The following is a 12,181-nucleotide window of genomic DNA, read 5'->3' as shown; positions in this document are numbered from 1 at the left end:
CTCTGGAGAGGAGGTAAGGCTTGAGCTGGGTCTCAGAATTGGTATGAATTGGCCAGGAATTTAGCCCTCTGGGGTTGCTAACTCTGTTAGATCAAACACGTATTTGGGAAAGTTTTTTTCTCTAAATGCTTGCCATATATCTTATTTTTTTGGTATGAGACTTTAAGGTTCTTTAAGGGCTATTTTCACACTTCAGTCATTTTAATTCAGCATGGAATCAAATTTCAAGCTAACAAATGGCTAGATTTACTAAGAAACTAAACTTCAGGTTTGTGCATGCGTGGTCATCTTCAGTCATATCTGATTCTTTGTGACCCCATGGACTGTAGCCTTCCAGGCTCCACTGTCCATGAGATTTTCCAGGCAGGAACACTGAAGTGGGTTGCCATGTTCTCCTCCAGGAGATCTTCCTGACCCAGTATGCAAACCTGCATCTCCGGCATTGCAGGCAGTTTCTTTACTCACTGAGTCACCTGGAAAGCCCAAACTTCAAGTATAAATCTGTTAATCTTTCCTCTAGAAGATGAGATGGTTAGAAAACATCACTGACTCAATGGCCATGAGTTTAAGCAAACTCCAGGAGTTGGTGAAGGACAGGGAAGCCTGGTGTGCTGCAGTCCATGGAGTCGCAAGTAGTTGGGCACAACTTAGTGAGTGAACAACCTCTTACCACAGTTGTATAGTAGTATCCCCAATACTATCTAAATTGTTATGATAGGATTCTGGAAATCAACAAGTCTCTGATAGATTATGATGCCGTCTTAGCCCATCCACAGACCAGTAATCTGACAAACAGGCTTATTAGTCCATTACAATAAGGGAGGCTATACACTAGAGGACCAGATAAAGTATATAGTTAATACAGGATTTGAGGGAAGCGTGGAGATAAAATGTCAATGAAACAGTATTTTGACAGACTGATAGCAAAACAGGGCTCCCAGGGTCAGTGTCAGCTTTAAACTGTTAGAGTGAGCTCAGGAGTGATATTTCCTTGGAGACTAAAAGTTTAGGTGTGGAATACTACGTCCACAACTCCTTTCCTGAAGCTTTACGCCAGGGTTGTAAATAAAGGCTGCTTCTTTCTGTCAGGATGACTTGGATGTTCAATCAGTAATGGAATGTTTCATTTTTACGGATTTAATTTCAAATAGGAAAGTTTCTGCTGATTAATAATTTTAGAGAACAAAAGCTTCCAGTGAGTAAGAAAGCAGGAGTCATGCAAGGATGGGGGTTATTTGATACCCTACAACCGTAATGTATCATGGGGAGAGATGCTTTTGTTATTCTGCAGCTGCCTTTTACTGTATCTGTTAGCCTAGCCTGGGAAATGGTAAGACAGGTTTCAAATGTTCTCAGTCCTACCAAATTTTGACTTTTTCAGTGCTCATATTATAATAAAGCAGGATCTGTAGACAAAAGGCAGAAAGGGGTCTGATGAAGAGGGTGCTCCTCTGGGAAGCCGGTGGTTGGTGGGCCTCCTTGCTCCTGGCATCAGCTGCGTACCTCTATAATAGAATGGTATATAATCATCTTTATGAATCTGGGCTGTGAGCATCTTGAGTGTCAGGTGCTTCAAAGATTCCCTTTGTCCTCCCAGTTCTGGCCCACAATGCTGAGTGAATTCACACAGGAGTCATCAGGGTTGCTCACCCCTAAGTTTTTACTACTCTGCCACTCTGCCACATTCAAGGTGGAGGTAGCAAGCACTACCTGTCACCTGAGCAGTGTGTGCCTAGAGTTCCTAGGACTGTAAAAGTGCTCTTGGCTCTTGGTGTGGTTGATTAGTGATGAATGGCAAGGAAGTCATTTGCATAGATGTAAAAATCAGCTGTGTGGATCACAATAAACTAGAAAATTCTGAAAGAGATGGGAATACCAGACCACCTGACCTGCCTCTTGAGAAACCTATATGCAGGTCAGGAGCAACAGTTAGAACTGGACATGGAACAACAGACTGGTTCCAAATAGGAAAAGGAGTACTTCAAGGCTGTATATTGTCACCCTGCTTATTTAACTTATATGCAGAGTACATCATGAGAAATGCTGGGCTGGAAGAAGCACAAGCTGGAATCAAGATTGCCAGGAGAAATATCAATAACCTCAAATATGCAGATGACACCACCCTTATGGCAGAAAGTGAAGAGGAGCTAAAAAGCCTCTTGATGAAAGTGAAAGAGGAGAGTGGAAAAGTTGGCTTAAAGCTGAACGTTCAGAAAACCAAGATCATGGCATCCGGTCCCATCACTTCATGGGAAATAGATGGGGAAACACTGTAAACAGTGTCAGACTTTATTTTTTTGGGTTCCAAATTCACTAAAGATCATGACTGCAGCCATGAAATTAAAAGACACTTACGTACTTGGAAGAAAAGTTATGACCAACCTAGATAGCATATTGAAAAGCAGAGACATTACTTTGCCTACAAAGGTCCATCTAGTCAAGGCTATGGTTTTTCCAGTAGTCATGGATGGATGTGACAGTTGGACTGTGAAGAAAGCTGAGCGCTGAAGAATTGATGCTTTTGAACTGTGGTGTTGGAGAAGACTCTTGAGAGTCCCTTGGACTGCAAGGAGATCCAGCCAGTCCATTCTGAAGGAGATCATCCCTGGGATTTCTTTGGAAGGAATGACGCTAAAGCTGAAACTCCAGTACTTTGTCCACCTCATGCGAAGAGTTGACTCATTGGAAAAGACTCTGATGCTGGGAGGGATTGGGGGCAGGAGGAGAAGGAGACAACAGAGGATGAGATGGCTGGATGGCTGGATGGCACTGACTCGATGGACATGAGTCTGAGTGAACTCCAGGAGATGGTGATGGACAGGGAGGCCTGGCATGCTGCGATTCATGGGGTCGCGAAGAGTCAGACACGACTGAGTGACTGAACTGTATTGAAAAATCAGCTGACTTCCACTGAGCCTTAAGTCATGTTCTGAGCTTCTTGCAGAATCTCTGGCCCCACCTTTACAAACAAGGTGTGTAAAAAACACCTTCTTTAGGTGTGGTACCAAAGTTCCCTCCAGGCACAGGCTGTTGAGTTGATGCTTTTCTGGAAGATCTTTATATATATTAAAAAATGCCAACAGGTACGCAACAGTCATGGATTCTCAACTCACAGAGTTTAAAGGGAGCAGTCTCATATTTAAATGAACTCTTAGTTTCCTAGACTAACTTCATTATATGTAATCCATCCGTGTTGTCATAGGAGTAGCTAATATGAGTTTCTTTAAAGGCTTTCAAGTTAAATCACTTTCTCTTGGGTTTTCAATTGCCTGGTTCTAGACCTGGGATTCCTGTGCACATGTGGAAATGGCAGCTTTTACAAGGTCTAGGTACCTGGGCCACGATGATTTCCTTTCTCTTTTTATTGTGGTAAGCTGCTTTCTAAAATAACTTCTGCTTCTGGTTGAGGATTATTTGCTGAATCAAATATAGCAGTCCCTGCTTATTAACTGTCTGTATCCACAATGTAATCATGATATACCAGTTGCCACGATAGTTTTCCACTATATAAAAATATGATAAATAATTCATAGGGAGAATCACTGACAAAATAAAGCTGTGCCTTCAGTAACTTTTATCTGGGGATCTCAAGAGAGCTCTTCACAGATGGTCCAGCCTAGCATAGAAGTGCCTTTTGCCAATGTGCCTTGAATAAAAGAATGAACTTAATCTTTAGGTAATGCATAAAGCCTTTGCTATCATAGCAAATGTTAGAATTTTTTAATTTTAAGAATAAAATAGTGTTAAAATGCAAAAAAAAAAAAACCATGTTCCCTGCCCCCAGCCATGCTGCTACTACCCAAAGACATCTCTTTCTAATGTAACTGTTTTTTTTTTTCTGGTATTCACTTCTATCTACACAATATGCTTATACCATGGATTCTTGACTCATCAACCTTAGATCATGTTATTTACTTTCTCTCTGGCCAGCAAGTGTTGTAGCCACGCATTCTGGGAAGCAAACTCACTCAGAAGGACGATGCAGATAGTGGAGTGCAGTTTATTTCACTGGCGGGCCCAAGGCAGAGTCTCCTCTTAGCCAAGGACCCCGACCAGCATTTGTGAAAATCTTTTATACCCCATGTGTACGTGTCTGAACCCACCACTCCAAATTCCTTGAGACTTACATAAACCAAGGAAAGTACAATCCCAATCACCCCATCATTCACGTGCTATGTGCTCATGTGCTCAAACAGTCAAACAATCAGCCAATAATCAATAAACCTGAGGTTACAGTCCGATTGATACAGAAAAATTTATGGCCTGCCTGGAGGAAGGGCTGATTAGTGTATGTTTTCTCTTAGGCGGTGAGTAACCTAGATATGATCTTCAAGGTTCCCCTGTCTGGAGTGGGTCTTATCCTTCTGTTGTTTTCATAGGCACTAAACACAGAGTTCAGAGTCCATTGGAAAGGTGGCCGAGCATGATCAGCATGAACAGGCCTAAGATGGAGTCCAGGCCCTATGAATTCCTTCTTCACAAGGACCTAGAACTCGCATACCCTGCCACCTCTCAGTATGAACGTGGTGCAGGCTTTCTTTTTGATGTCAGTATTAAATGATTACATTAGTATGGCTGGAGTGAGCAGTGTGAGATGGTTATAGTTCTTCTACATTGTATTTTTCCGGAAGTTATATTTTACCTTTACTTCCTCTTTCCTGCAGGGTTGGGAGAAAGGGAAAGTCACTTGGCTTTTCAGGGTGGTGATGAGACCTGGTGCAAAAAAGCTTCTTAAGCAGACTTTTAACCGATTCTCTTGTCCCCAGCCTCTCATCTCACTCCCTCTGCCCTCCACCCCAAATTCTCAACTTTGGCTTTTCCTACGTACAGGATATGGCACTTCCCTGGTGGCTAAACAGTAAGGAATCTGGCTGCAATGTGCGAGACCTGGGTTTGATCCCTGAACTGGGAAGATCCCCTGGAGAAGGGAACAGTTACCCATTCTAGTATTCCTGCCCGGAAAATTCCATGGACAGAGGAGCCTTGTGAGCTGTAATCCATGGGGTCACAAAGAGTCAGACACGACTGAGCGACTAACACCTTCTTACACTTTCTTTCATTTTTATATACAGCATATATCATCATATTGAAACTACTGCAAGATTTTAAACAGAGAATTTAGGTGCATACGTGCATTCTTAGTCACTTGGCTGTGTCTGACTTTGTCACCCCATGCATTGTAACCCACCAGGCTCCTCTGTCCATGGATTTTCCAGGCAAGAATACTGGAGTGGGTTGCCATTTCCCCCTGGGGGGATCTTCCTGACCCAAGGATCAAGCCGTGTCTCCTGTGTCTCCTGCATTGTTAGGCAGATTCTTTGCCACTGAGCTACCTGGGAATATAGAAGTGATTGCTATCTTCTACTGCTATATCCTAGTTCAGAATGTCATCTACTACCTGAACTGCATTTCACAATTATATCCTATTTAATCCTAGCATCTTGCCAAGTATTAATAAATGTTCTATAGCCACCGACACATCTATCACAACAGAGATGCTTTGGTCAAATGAGTTCAGGATACATTGGGTTGTGCAAAGTTAGATTTTTACTGCAGGATTCTAAGAACAGCTACTATGCATTATAACTCCCCAAGAAGACTGTCCTCCCCCACCTTGCTTTTGAGAATACCAGTGTTCCTTGAAGCTTGTTGAGCAACTCTGAACTGGGTCATTCAATAACCGCCCAAGGGGTTTTCCCTGTCCCGTCTCTTTTATCCTAAAGCTGTGATTTATATTGTTGCCACACTTGTTTCTAACTCACAAAGCCCATCTTTTTATTTCAGTTCTCAGAAAGCTTTCCTATTTTCACGAAAAAATACAGTCCATCCTCAAGATCCTCCATGTTTTGGCCATAACAGATCATCCTACCCACTGTTCCACCATGTCCTCTTGCTTCTGCACATTTCAGCCAACTTGATCATGAGTTTTACCTCAGGCCCACAGAGTAACTGGAAAGTCCAGTTCCTGCTCTTTTTTCACGCTGAGTGTTCTACCCTTACTTCTCATCGTGTTCCAGAAATGCCTCCATGATCCACTTCCTTCCCCAGGCACTACTCACGTTGGAATATAAGTCATTCCCTCCCCCTGTGCTCTGCCATTTTGTCAGTGATTCTGTTAGACTTAGTATGTTCAGCCTTGCAGCTTGTTTTCTCATTGGTGGAATCTAAGACCCCTCAGGGCAAGACAATATCTTTTTTATTTCAAAATTCTAGCATGTGTACTGATTTAGGTAAATATTCAATGAAAGCTTATTAAAAAATTAGAAACAGAAGCACTCTTTGGAGATCCAACCTGAAACAATAAGAGGTAACATTATTGAGGAGTTGATTCTTCAGTTTCTATGTTATCTGGCATGTTATTAATTTACCCTCATCTAGATGGCTTTTCAGTGGTTTCATCTCTTCCAGATCGGGGTAAAAGGAAACTGACAGTGAAATTACTCTAAAATTGTCTGCTATTTAGTAATTTAAAGAATAAGTATTTAATTGCAAAAAAGGTTGAACTTGGGATTTTAGATTCCATTAATTTTATTCATATATTCCTCCCTCTCACTGGTACAGATAATCAAGATCTAATTGTGTATTGCTAGATACAGCTTTTGTTTATTAAGCCACTGAAATCCTGGCTCCAAACTATTTCCCTCTGATACTCTAGCTGGGAGAGCATTTTAACCCTAAGGTCTAAAAGGTAAAATTTGAGTGTCATAAATGAAAACACCCACAAAATTGAACTCTGATTGCTACTCAGATCAACATGGTTAAACTTGAAGTAGAAAATTCATCAGGAAGAAAGATTTTATGCTAATTCAAAATAAAAAGTAGTGGTTAGTTCATCCTATAGGATGCTTGTTATAGTGAGGACAGACTGCTCAATACCCAGCATTGAGAAGATGTGGGTGGCAAGAGGATGGGCCTCCTGGTCCATCTTGGAAACGGACTGGCTTCTTGAAAAGTTTCCTTCTATGACACAGCCTTTCCTGGTTTTCTGCTTGTGTCTCTGGCCTTTCATTACTAGTCTTTCATTGATTTTTCCTCCTCTTCCTGACCTACATGCTGGATTGGAGGTCCCCTGGCTGTGGTCCCAGCCTTTTTTTCTGGGCTCCAGACAATTACATTAAACAGACCAAGCAGTTTCTCTCTCTCTCCTTTTTAAACTTTTTATTTTGTATTGGGGTTTAGCTGATTAACAAGGTTGTGATAGTTTCAGGTGAACAGCAAAGGGACTCAGCCGTCCATATACATGTATCTATTTTCCCCCAAACTCCCCTCCCATCTGGGATCTGGTTTCTCTATCTTGATGTTTCACTGGCATCTTAAACCCACTGTGGCTACTCAGTTCCCCTTCTTTTTCCTCCCAACTCTGCACACTTTATCTGGATAACTTCTATTCATCTTTCATGCTTCACCTCTATTTTTTCAGCAAATACTGACTGAATGCCTACCAGGTGCTCAAATGTGCCATCCTCAGGGAAGCCTTGTCGGGTGTCACAGATCAGTTTAAGGAGCTCCTGTTATCAGGTAAACCATGTTCTTCCCATTGGCGCACTTATCACTATGGAAGTTATATAATTAAAAAATATATCTGTCCTGCTAAAGTTAATATCCACAAGAGCATAGATAATGTCTAATTATCACTGTGTCCTCAGTGCCTAGAACAGTGCTTGTTTCATAGCAGATGCTCAAGACGTGCAGAGTGCATGGACATGGAGTTTTTAATGCAGTTGCTTATAATTTTTTGAAGAAAGACAGCAACTGAAACGGAGTTCACAAAGCAATGTTGACAAGGAAGTGGTTAGACTGTATGACTTTTGAAGTCCTATCCAGAGACTCTATGATTCTCAACCTCTCATCCAAGTTACTGTAGATCACTCTGTACATTCTGTGGTTATGCAAAACAAGCGCATGGTCAGAGTTGGGTGTGGTTAACTTGGGAATATTTCCTAATTCAAACAGATGAATTTAAAGCTCAACTTAGAGCAGAGATTCTTAGTCTGGGTACTATTGACATTTTGGGACCAGATAATTCTTTGTCTGTATATGCGCGTGTCCTGTGCATGGTAGGATATTTTGCAGCATCTCTGGCCTCTGCCCACTAGATACCAGGAGCAACCCTTTTAACAACCAAAAATGACTCCAGATATTGCCAGATATTCCCTGGAGGGCAAAATCACCCCTGAATGGGAACCACTGACTGACAGGAGGAGGATACATTGCCTTTCTTGGGAGAGAAGCTTTCCAGAGGACCGTATTTATGGAGGCTCTAAGTTGGGAACGAGCAAATCACGCCCAGGAAAATGGCAAGATGCTCTTGGTTGGAATGGGAAGAGCCCTTCATTTGGGCAGTTACATCCAGGGAAGTCTCGCAGACTAGGCCTAGTGCTCCTCAGACTTGGGGAGGGGTGGGGGAGGGGTCACTGAGCTCTGTGCCCTCATGAAGTCCACTGCATGAGCTGTTAGCTGGGCTGACCTGAGAAGGAGGTGAAAAAGCTGGCAGAGAAGGCCAAAAAATGCCTTGTAGTTGGTTGATTTGATGTATATCTTAAGTACTTAGAATGATACCAGTACATCAGATTTTTGCATTTGCTAGTCATCAAATTTCTGTATCTTCTGATTTATATCTTTACTTCAAGCTGGAACAAGGAGAAGAAAGTGACCATTTCTGGCTTAATTAGTCGTGACTATTAGATATTTAGGGGCTTCCCAGGTAATGAATCTGCCTGTCAATGCAGGAGATGCAAGAGATGCAGGTTCGATCCCTGGGTTGGGAAGATCCCCTGGGAAAGAAATGGCAACCCACTCCAGTATTCTTGCTGGGAAATCCTATGGACAGAGGAACCTTGTGGGCTAGAGTCCATGGGGTTGCAAAGTGTCAGACACTACTGAGCTACTGAGCATGCACAACTGAGCACATGAGGTATTTAAGTATAACATGTTTTAAATATCTTTAAAATCAGGAGATGATATCACTGAAACTTTTATACTAAAACAAGTCAAAGCATGACTTTCTGTCTGCAATATCCAACATAAGTATGGCATGCCATTATCTTTAAAAAAAGTTTTATTCTTAATAGCACTGAGTTTGGAAGATTGTGTGTTTATTTCTCTCTCTGTCTTTGTGTGTGTGTGTGTGTGTGTGCCTGAATGCTTGTTTTTCTGATGCTGTTGTTGCTAAGATATTTTCAGAGCTCTTCATTCTTCTGTTTATTCCTTCTCAAACATTTGTTGAGAATCTGTTTTGTCCCAAACACCGCTGGGCACCTAAAGATGAAGATGCCTAGGGCCATCCTCCAGGAGCTCACTGATCGGTGGAAGAGTGACACCTCAGGTAGCAGGTGCGCTGGTGGGCAGTTCAGTGCTGGCTCCCTGTGTGGGGAGGGAGGGCTGCTGGGGGTCTGAAGGAGACAGCGAGGGCGCCTGCTCGAGGAAGCTGTGGAGCTGCTCACTGAATGGTGAGCTGGAGTTTGCCAGGGGGAGCAGGAGCGAGTGCTCAGATGCCTCCTGGCAGAGCAGATAAAAATGCTTTTATGTAGGGAGGGAGTGAGAAGAGAGTGCCACAGAGAGCAGGGATGGCTCAGTGGGCTGGGGGGGGGGTTGGGGAGGAGACTTGCCTACCATGCTGAGGGGAAGAAAGTTGTGGAAAGGTTCTTGGAAAGTCGATTCTGGCAGTAGTGAGGAAGGACTGGCTTCTGGGACAAAACAGGAAGATGAGGTGTGAGGCTAATGTTCTTCTCTGCACAAACTGGATAGTGAGGTGGGAGGTGTTCAAGGGAATTGGCACCCTCCTCCCTGAATTCCTAGAGGTACTAGAGGCACTTTTTTCTTTTTTAAATTGAAGTATACTTGATTTACAATGTTATGTTAGTTTTAGGTGTACAATATAGTAATTCAGTTCATAAATATATGTAATTATATATGTATGTGATTCTTTTCCATTATAAGTTATTATAAGGTATTGAATATAGTTTCCTGTACTATACAGTGTATCCTGTATACACTTATAACTCTCAGCAATGTGATAACTGTCCAGTACATGAACTGTATGTGTACATGTTGAAATGTAGCCCACAGTTCCGCATGTTCTACAGGAACATAACAATTGAACATTTCTCATCAAGATAGAAAATGACAACCTGGTTTCCCCATCACTGCCCAATCAAATAACCTGTTAGTCATGGTGCACCTTTGGTCCATCAGGTAAGAATTAATTGGAGGTAGGGGCTGAGAAGGAAAGGAAGAAGGTGGCCAGGACAATGGAGTTATTCAGTGGTTAGGCAAATGATTACAGACCTTGGTTAGTAATTTCAAGTGAAGGTAGGGGCTGAAGGAGTGGTCTAGGATAATTGCTATATTTCCAGTTTGGTCACTAGCTTTTAAAATTGCCTTCTGGGTCTCTTTATGAGGCCAAGAAGATCAGTTTCATTACTTTTTTACTCCGTAGAGCATGAAAGAGACTCACTGGGTCATCTATTTTTACTTATTCCCTAGAGCGTGAACCAGTTTGATAACCCACATGAGTGACTGGATTGTCCTCTGATTGAAATTGACTTTGAGATATTTACAAAAAGGATCTGTTCAATACTTTCAAAGATAAGGTTTACCCTTGGTAAGGATCTGCATGAGCACACACTCAAGTTCTGTCCTATAAAATCTTTTCTTCCCATACCTAGAATGGGGAAAACATTAATTGGAAACATTTAGTGAGAACTCCGTCTCTAACAGTGCTGGTGTGCTTGGTATTCTGAACAGACCAAAGCCTTTCATGTCCTCCGTGCCTCTGACCCAGGCAGTGTTCTGCCTGGGATGTCTCCACGTGTCACCCTTCTCCCCATTTCTAACTGGGGAGTCAGACACACCCTTCGAGGCCAAGGTGGAATGTCACCTCTTCTGCCTTCCTGACACCCTCACACCCCAAGCAGGAGAGTCACAGCCTCTTACAGACTGTTTTCCCCAGTAGACCATGCACTCTTTTAATGGAGGCCCCCACCTGCCCACCTTCGAGTCACCATCATTCACACACCTGGATTTAGCAGAAGTTTAATCCATTTGATTGAATTATAGAGAATTCAGAAATATGGTCACGAATATTACATCTGCCTGGAAAGGTTGGAAGCCAGAGCCCACACGGAGGAGGCTGTGTGAGGGGGCCCAGCCAGGGGGCTGAACCCCTTGGCACCTGGCAGTAGCAACAGGTGGGCACCAGGGAGAAGTGAAATGAAAGCTGAGTGAGGGTGGTGTTCAGGGCCAGGATCATTGCCTCTGGAAGGCCTGGAGGGGCAAGGCAGACAGGGAGCAAGACTGGGAATTAGGCTGGGATGGTGGGGAAAGGAGAGGGGCTAGGGAGGACGCTTAGTGATCAGAGTGAAGATGTTACCCAAAATGTGAGGAAAAAATCAAGTGAGGAGTCCTACGGCTGGCACACACTGCAGCTGTCACTACATTTTAAAAGAACAGGGAGTCATTAAATTTGAGAAGGACAGAATGCTGTCCCGCTCAAAAGGCAAGAGCTGCCCCGAAATACGGAGTGCTTAGTTTTATGAGCTGGGTAATTTCGTAGGCTAACAAGTAGGAGGATTATTCCAACTATTTTGGGGAACAGGCTGGATCTGCAGGATTTGGGCAACTGCCCACTTTTTGGCCTTTTATGGTTGGCCTCAGAACTGTCATGGTACCTGTAGGTGTGTATTTAGCATATGCTAATGTTTACAATGAGCATATAATGAGGCTCAAGATCTACTGGAAGCTGAATCTTCCACCACCCTGGGCTTAGTTGTTTCTAACCAGTATATGCTGTATCCTCAAGAGCTATGTCATTCTTTAAGGGTTGCACCCTGCCCCCTTCCCCCCTGTTTCAGTGGAGTTAGTGGTTAAAGTGTCTGCCTGCAATACAGGAGACCTGGGTTCGATCCCTGGGTCGGGAAGAACCCCTGGAGAAGGAAATGGCAACCCACTCCAGGATTCTTGCCTGGAGAATCCCATGGACAGAGAAGCCTGGTGGGCTACAGTCCATGGGGTCAAAGAGTTGGACACGACTGAGTGACTTCACTTACTTACTTACTTAAACTTTATTAAGCATTGCTACATGGCATTTCTTCTTTATCATATAAGCAAAAATAAAGGCTACATTTTGTCAGTCTCTCTCTTAAATTAATGTTTTAAATTATATAAAATCTTTAGGAACACA

The sequence above is a fragment of the Capricornis sumatraensis genome, chromosome 19 (assembly GCF_032405125.1).
Source record: "Capricornis sumatraensis isolate serow.1 chromosome 19, serow.2, whole genome shotgun sequence".
Classification (NCBI taxonomy): domain Eukaryota; kingdom Metazoa; phylum Chordata; class Mammalia; order Artiodactyla; family Bovidae; genus Capricornis; species Capricornis sumatraensis.
This window is presented reverse-complemented; position numbering follows the sequence as displayed.